The sequence below is a fragment of the Equus quagga genome, chromosome 8 (assembly GCF_021613505.1).
Source record: "Equus quagga isolate Etosha38 chromosome 8, UCLA_HA_Equagga_1.0, whole genome shotgun sequence".
NCBI lineage: Eukaryota > Metazoa > Chordata > Mammalia > Perissodactyla > Equidae > Equus > Equus quagga.
In genome coordinates this window covers 41,827,145-41,832,976 of record NC_060274.1, presented here as the reverse complement: position 1 = coordinate 41,832,976, position 5,832 = coordinate 41,827,145, and the positions used below count along the sequence as shown (strand labels likewise).

General features: G+C 44.2%; 1 protein-coding gene across 1 annotated transcript in view; it reads right to left on the bottom strand.

Annotated features, from left to right (window-relative positions):
• ADCY1 (adenylate cyclase 1) overlaps positions 1-5,832 on the bottom strand; it is a 140,860-nt gene that overhangs the window by 81,581 nt on the left and 53,447 nt on the right. The window lies entirely within an intron of this gene.

The following is a 5,832-nucleotide window of genomic DNA, read 5'->3' as shown; positions in this document are numbered from 1 at the left end:
CTCACCCACTCCCCTCTGCCCAGATCACGTCTCCCCATGAAGGAGCCATGCTACAGCTCTGAGCCCCTGCAGCTGCTGAATAAACCTTCCTCCCTGAGTGAGGGAAGCGGGTCAGGAATTAATGGGAAGGCACACACTGCACACTACATTTTCTCCGCAGACAGAAGCAGGTGGAGCAGGAGCATCAATGCGAGTAGCTGAGAAGAAGGACCCTGAGCTCCCTGAGAACATCTGTGGTCCGGGCAGCAATGGTCACACTCCAGAGAGAGCAGGGAATCTTCTCCCAAAAAGGACGAGCCAACAGCCAGCCATCTGCTCGGGACCGCACCTTTAGCCACACAGAAAGGATAGATTCTTCCCTAACTGTTGTCAGTTGTCCAGACATCCTGCATGCCCTGGGTCACAATGCCTCATCCACCATGTCAACCCCGTGTGGCCCATCGGCATCCAGCCAGCCACGCCACCTGCGGTAAGTGCACAGCCTCTGCCCGTGGAAAGAGCGCCCCAGAACGTGACAATGGCGGCGCCTCACAGGGCACTTTTTTCCCTGAGCACAGAGGGAGGCACCAGCCCCTCAGTGCCACCGGCTCCTGGCTCTCCAGGGACCTCACACCAGAGGGGAGGGTGGGAGCGAGTTTCTATAAGTGGCCTTGATACAAATGACAGGCTCATTAGAATTCCAAACATCTACTGGTTTTTCAAGAAATAATATTTATTTCCTGCCAATTAGAGAATAACTAAAGAAATCCAGACTCATTATAAAGAATGCAGAAAGCTCAGAAAATTAAAAATCCTACCATACGACTCAGCAATTGCCGTAGTAATATGGAATAGTTCATTCCAGCCTTCTCTCTATGAAATTAAGCGTGCGCACACACATACTGTGAAAATTGGGACTCGACTCTATATACTGTTTCACATGTGACTTTTACCACTTCAAATCTTAGCCTTGGGTCAGTTTTTCAAGCTGAGCCGTATACATCCCTCTGCCTTCTCCTCCAGGCCGTGCTCATCACACCGGTTGACATCCTGACCACACTCTATCGAACATCTCATTCAGCAAAATCCTGGTTTCATAAAATTATTAGCTCAAGGTCTCCCTCCTGGGCTCTAAGTTCTCAGGCTAAGAGCCATCTTTCCACCCCGGCGCGTTCCGCGCTGACAATGCGCACACACGCAAGTTTGCTGAAAGAACACAGTGAGTGACAACCACCCGACAAGCACACTTCGGGCCTGCAGCGCAGACAGCTCTGAGCAGCTCACAGGACTGGGGAGACAGAGCAGAAAGGGCTGGGGCTCCTCTTCACATTTCACAGGCTGGCAAACAGAGGTACCAGAAGTGAGGATGGTGTGGCAGTCCTCACAGCTGCCAGGTGAGTCCTGGCCCCTGAATCAAGCCTAAGGAAAGCCTGCATGGGGAGGAGAAAGGACAGGGGCCCAGGAAGGGTGGGAGTGAACACACACCCGCGTGGGCTCGGGACTCGGTCCGGGGAGCTGTGGCCCTTAGACTGGCTTCCACGGGTCCCTTTTGGAAACATTGGGAGTAAGACAATTAACCATGAAATAATGCTCTCACTAACACATCATAAGAGTCATCTTTCAGCAAGTGAAGGTTGAACAAAATGGACAGAGTGCACCATGTACATGCCTGTCCTGCCATCTGTGGCCACAGGCCCCACCACGTCAGCATCAAGATGACTCCACCCTCAGAACCACGAGTCTCCTGTGTCCCCTCACAGTCCTGATGGAAACACTCATTACATCTTGTCCAAGTGCTCCTGGTGTTGGGTCCTCGTGGTGAGAAATGTTCCTGGGGTGTCCAGGCTCAGGGACAGTGCAGACTGCCCAGCCCAAGGGTGGGCGTCCCCGATGAGAGACTCAGCAAATGGCCCAGGAACGCTCAGACCCAGACAGGGAGTGCCTCCCACGCTCGTCCATCCCAATTGTACATGCAAATCCGCTGCCTTGCCTCAGAGCACCACCTGCACTTTCCTAAATCTGCTGTGACCCTGTCCTGTGCCAGGCAATGGCCACACTAGGGCTGAGAACTTACAACAGTGAAACAAGCTGTCAGTGGAAACCCTCCCTGGAGGACTGTTGGGGTCACAACCAGAACTAAGGACTATGTTCTTACCACCTATCACCTCCGAGGAACAGGGCCAGGACCAGCCCAGGCGGCCTGGCTGATAAGAGGCCAAGCTGGGACTCAGGCTCGTCTCTGCAGCTGGCACACCAAGCAGTCTCCATGGCCTCCTGGAACCAGCCAGAGAAATGTCTGCCTCATCCAGTCAGTTCACCTTCCCACTAGGGAAACTGACTTCCAGAGAAGGACCCATCCCTGACAGGTGGGGTTGGAGCAAGGCTGAGCTCCAGGACAGGTGTTTCTCCATCAACTCAAAGGGATGTGGCCAGTTTCCCAAATACACATGGACATCAGAGCAAACACAACTCTAAAATGGATCCAGTAAATGGGAGAAAGGTCAAAAATACTGTGCACATCTGTGGCCATCAGCCGGGGATAAGGGGTAAATAAACTGTCAGCTACTGTGGAGACTAAAGCAAACAAGCTCATATCCTGTGTTTGTCTAAATGCCTTGCAGGGACCTTCATAAAGAAAGATGTGTTTGGACTGCAGCTGTGTGTAATTTTCCAAGCCTGCACTCACGGGGGTCAGCACATCCTCCACAACAGGCCTCGGACACAAGACAAATGCGTGCGAGGAAAACACGTCCCACATGCCCCTCAAAAGAGGGCTCAAGCAGATTAGAGTAAAAATACATTTTTAAAAATACACACCACCATCGACGCACAAAAGACAAAAATTAAAAGCAATGAAGAAGAAGAAAAGAATGAGGCTATTTTAATTTTGAGCTTCCTAGCAGTTACCTCAACAAGGGGAAAAACGATCCAAATTGAAGTTCTAGAGATGAAAACATAACCTCTGAGATGGAAGCTGTACTGGATGGGGGAACGGCAGGTTACACGCTGCACAAGCAAAGACTAGCGAACTTGAAGGCACAGCAGTAGAAACCATCCAAAATGAAATAAAAAGAATTCAAAAAATAAAAAAAGATCAATGAGACATGGGACAACTTCAAGATCCTGACATAAGGGGAACTGGTATTCCTGAAGGAAGATAGGAGGGACATAAGAATATTCGAAAAGGAGTCACTGAGGTTTTTTCCCAAAAAATTTGGTGAAACTATAATCCTACAGATGCAAGAAGCTTTTTCAATAAACTGCAAGCACAAGACATGTGAAGACAACTACACCAAGGCACATAAATTCAAATTTCTTAAAACCAGCAATGAAGAGAACATCTTAAAAGCAGACAGAGAAAAAAGACATATTTCATACAGAAGAACAAAGAGTTGATGGCAGACTTCTTGCTGAAAACAATACAAGAGACAACAGAGCAACAACTTTAAAGTTCTTGGGGGAGAAAACCTATCAACATAGAATTCTATAGTCAGAGAAAAGAAATTCAAAAAAATGAAGGCAAAATAAAGAGTTTTTCTAGAAATATAAAAACCGACAGTTTTTGTCACCTGCAAGCCCACACTACAAGAAACATCAGAGGAAATTCTTTAAGCAGAAAAACAAAAAACATATGGAACTATGCCACATGTGTGCCACCTAAATGAACGAAGACCAATGGAAACGGAACAACATGAGTTAATACAGAAGGTCCATGCTTGTTATTTACAACTCTTTAAAAGAGAACTGACTGTATAAACAAAAATAAGAACAGGGTCGAATGGAGTGTACAGAGGGAAAAGTAAAATATACAGCAACGATTCCACAAAGGCCCAGGAGGGAGAAACGGAGGCACGTCATGCGAGCTTCTGAGCTGTGAGCGACGTGGAGCAATGAACCCCAGGACATAGACTGTTCTAAGTTAAAGAGACCTTCTAGAGCCCAAAGCAACCACTAAAATCACAAAACAAACAGTTATAACCAACAAGCCAGCAAAGGAGGTAAGGAGAAGCCACAGAACATGCTCAGTAAACCTTAAAAAGGCAGAAAAAGGGAAAAAACAACCACCGAGAATAGATGGGACAAACCAAGAGCCAACAGCAAGATGACAGACGTAAACCTAACCATATTAACAGTGAAGACGGGCTACACACCCCAGGCAGAAGCAGAGATGGTCAGATTAGACTTAGAAAAAAGAAAACCCAACACTTTAAATAAATAAACGCAAACAGATTAAAAATAAAACGATGGAAAAAGGCATGCCTTCTGACAATAATCAAAGGAAAGCTGGAATGGCTTTGTTAATATCAGATAAAATCAGATTACCAGGATAAAGAGGGTTATTTCTTAATGATAAAAGAGTTAATTCATGGAGAAGGACTAACAATCCTAAATGTTGACAAATCAAGGAAGAAAGCTTGAGAATACAAGAAGCAAAAACTGATAGAACTGAAAGAAGAAACAGAAAAAATCTATAATTATACTGGAGAGTTCAATAGCCCTCTCGCAATAATTGAGAGAACAAGTAGCCAGAAAATCAGAAAGATATAGACCACATGAACAACCCTATCAACCAACTGGCCTAATGGATATTTATAGAACATTCCAGACACAAGAACGCCACAACGGCAGGATACACATTACTTTCAAGTGTTCATGAGTCATTGACCAAAGCAGACTATTTCTGGGCCATAAATTTAAGAAGATTCAAATTCAAAAAGCATCTTCTCTGACCAAAACAGAATTAGATTTGAAGTCAAAAACAGAAAGCTCTTTGCAAAATTCCTCAAAAAACATACTTCTAAATAATCCATGGGTCTAATAAAAATTGAAAGGGAAATGAGAAAGCATTTTGAACTGAAGAAAAACACAGCATCTCAGTGATTCTGGGATGCTGCTAAAGTACTTGAGGGGAAACTCACAGAGTGAAATGCTTACATTAGAAGAGAAAAAAAGCTCTCGAATCAATGGCCTCAGCTTCTACCTTAAGAAACTACAAAAAGACAGGCAAATTAAAACCAAAATAAGCAGAAGAAAAAAATAATAAAAATCAGAAAGGTAAATAGAGAAATCAAGGAAGCCAAAAGAAAGTGCTTTAAGAAAATCAATTTTAGATAAACCTTTAGCCAATATGGTCAGTAAAAAAGGGAAGATACAAATTACCCAGGTCAGGAATGAAAGAGGTGACGTCACTACAGATTCTGCAGATGTTAAAAGGATAACAAGGAAATGTTGTGAACTTTATTCTAATAATTTTGACAACTCAGATTAAATGGACAGATTCCTTGAAAGATTAAAAAACACCAAGCTCATTCAAGGAAAAGAAAAGATAACCTGACTGGCTCTATTTAAAGAAATTGAATTTGTAATTAAACTTTCCCCAAAGAAAATGCCATGCCCAAATGGATTCACCAGTAAATTCTGTCACACATTTAAGAACGAAATAATACCAATTCTACAAAAACTTTTCCAGAAAACTGAACAGGAGCAAATACTCCCAAACTCTTCTGTGGTATCAGCATTGCTTTGACACCACATAAAGACAACATAAGAAAGGAAAGCCATGGACTAATACCCTTCAGAATCATAAACGGAAAAAAATCTAAACAAAATGTCAGCACATATGTACACATTCACACATGTACCCTACACACTCACACGCATATTAACATGTGTACATGCACACATGCACGCACATGTATACAGGTGCACACATGTACACACTCATACACACACGATCACATGCATGTACACACTCACACGCATATTAACATGTGTGCACGCACATGCACGTACATGTATACAGGTGCACACATGCACACACTCATACACACACGATCACATGCATGTACACAC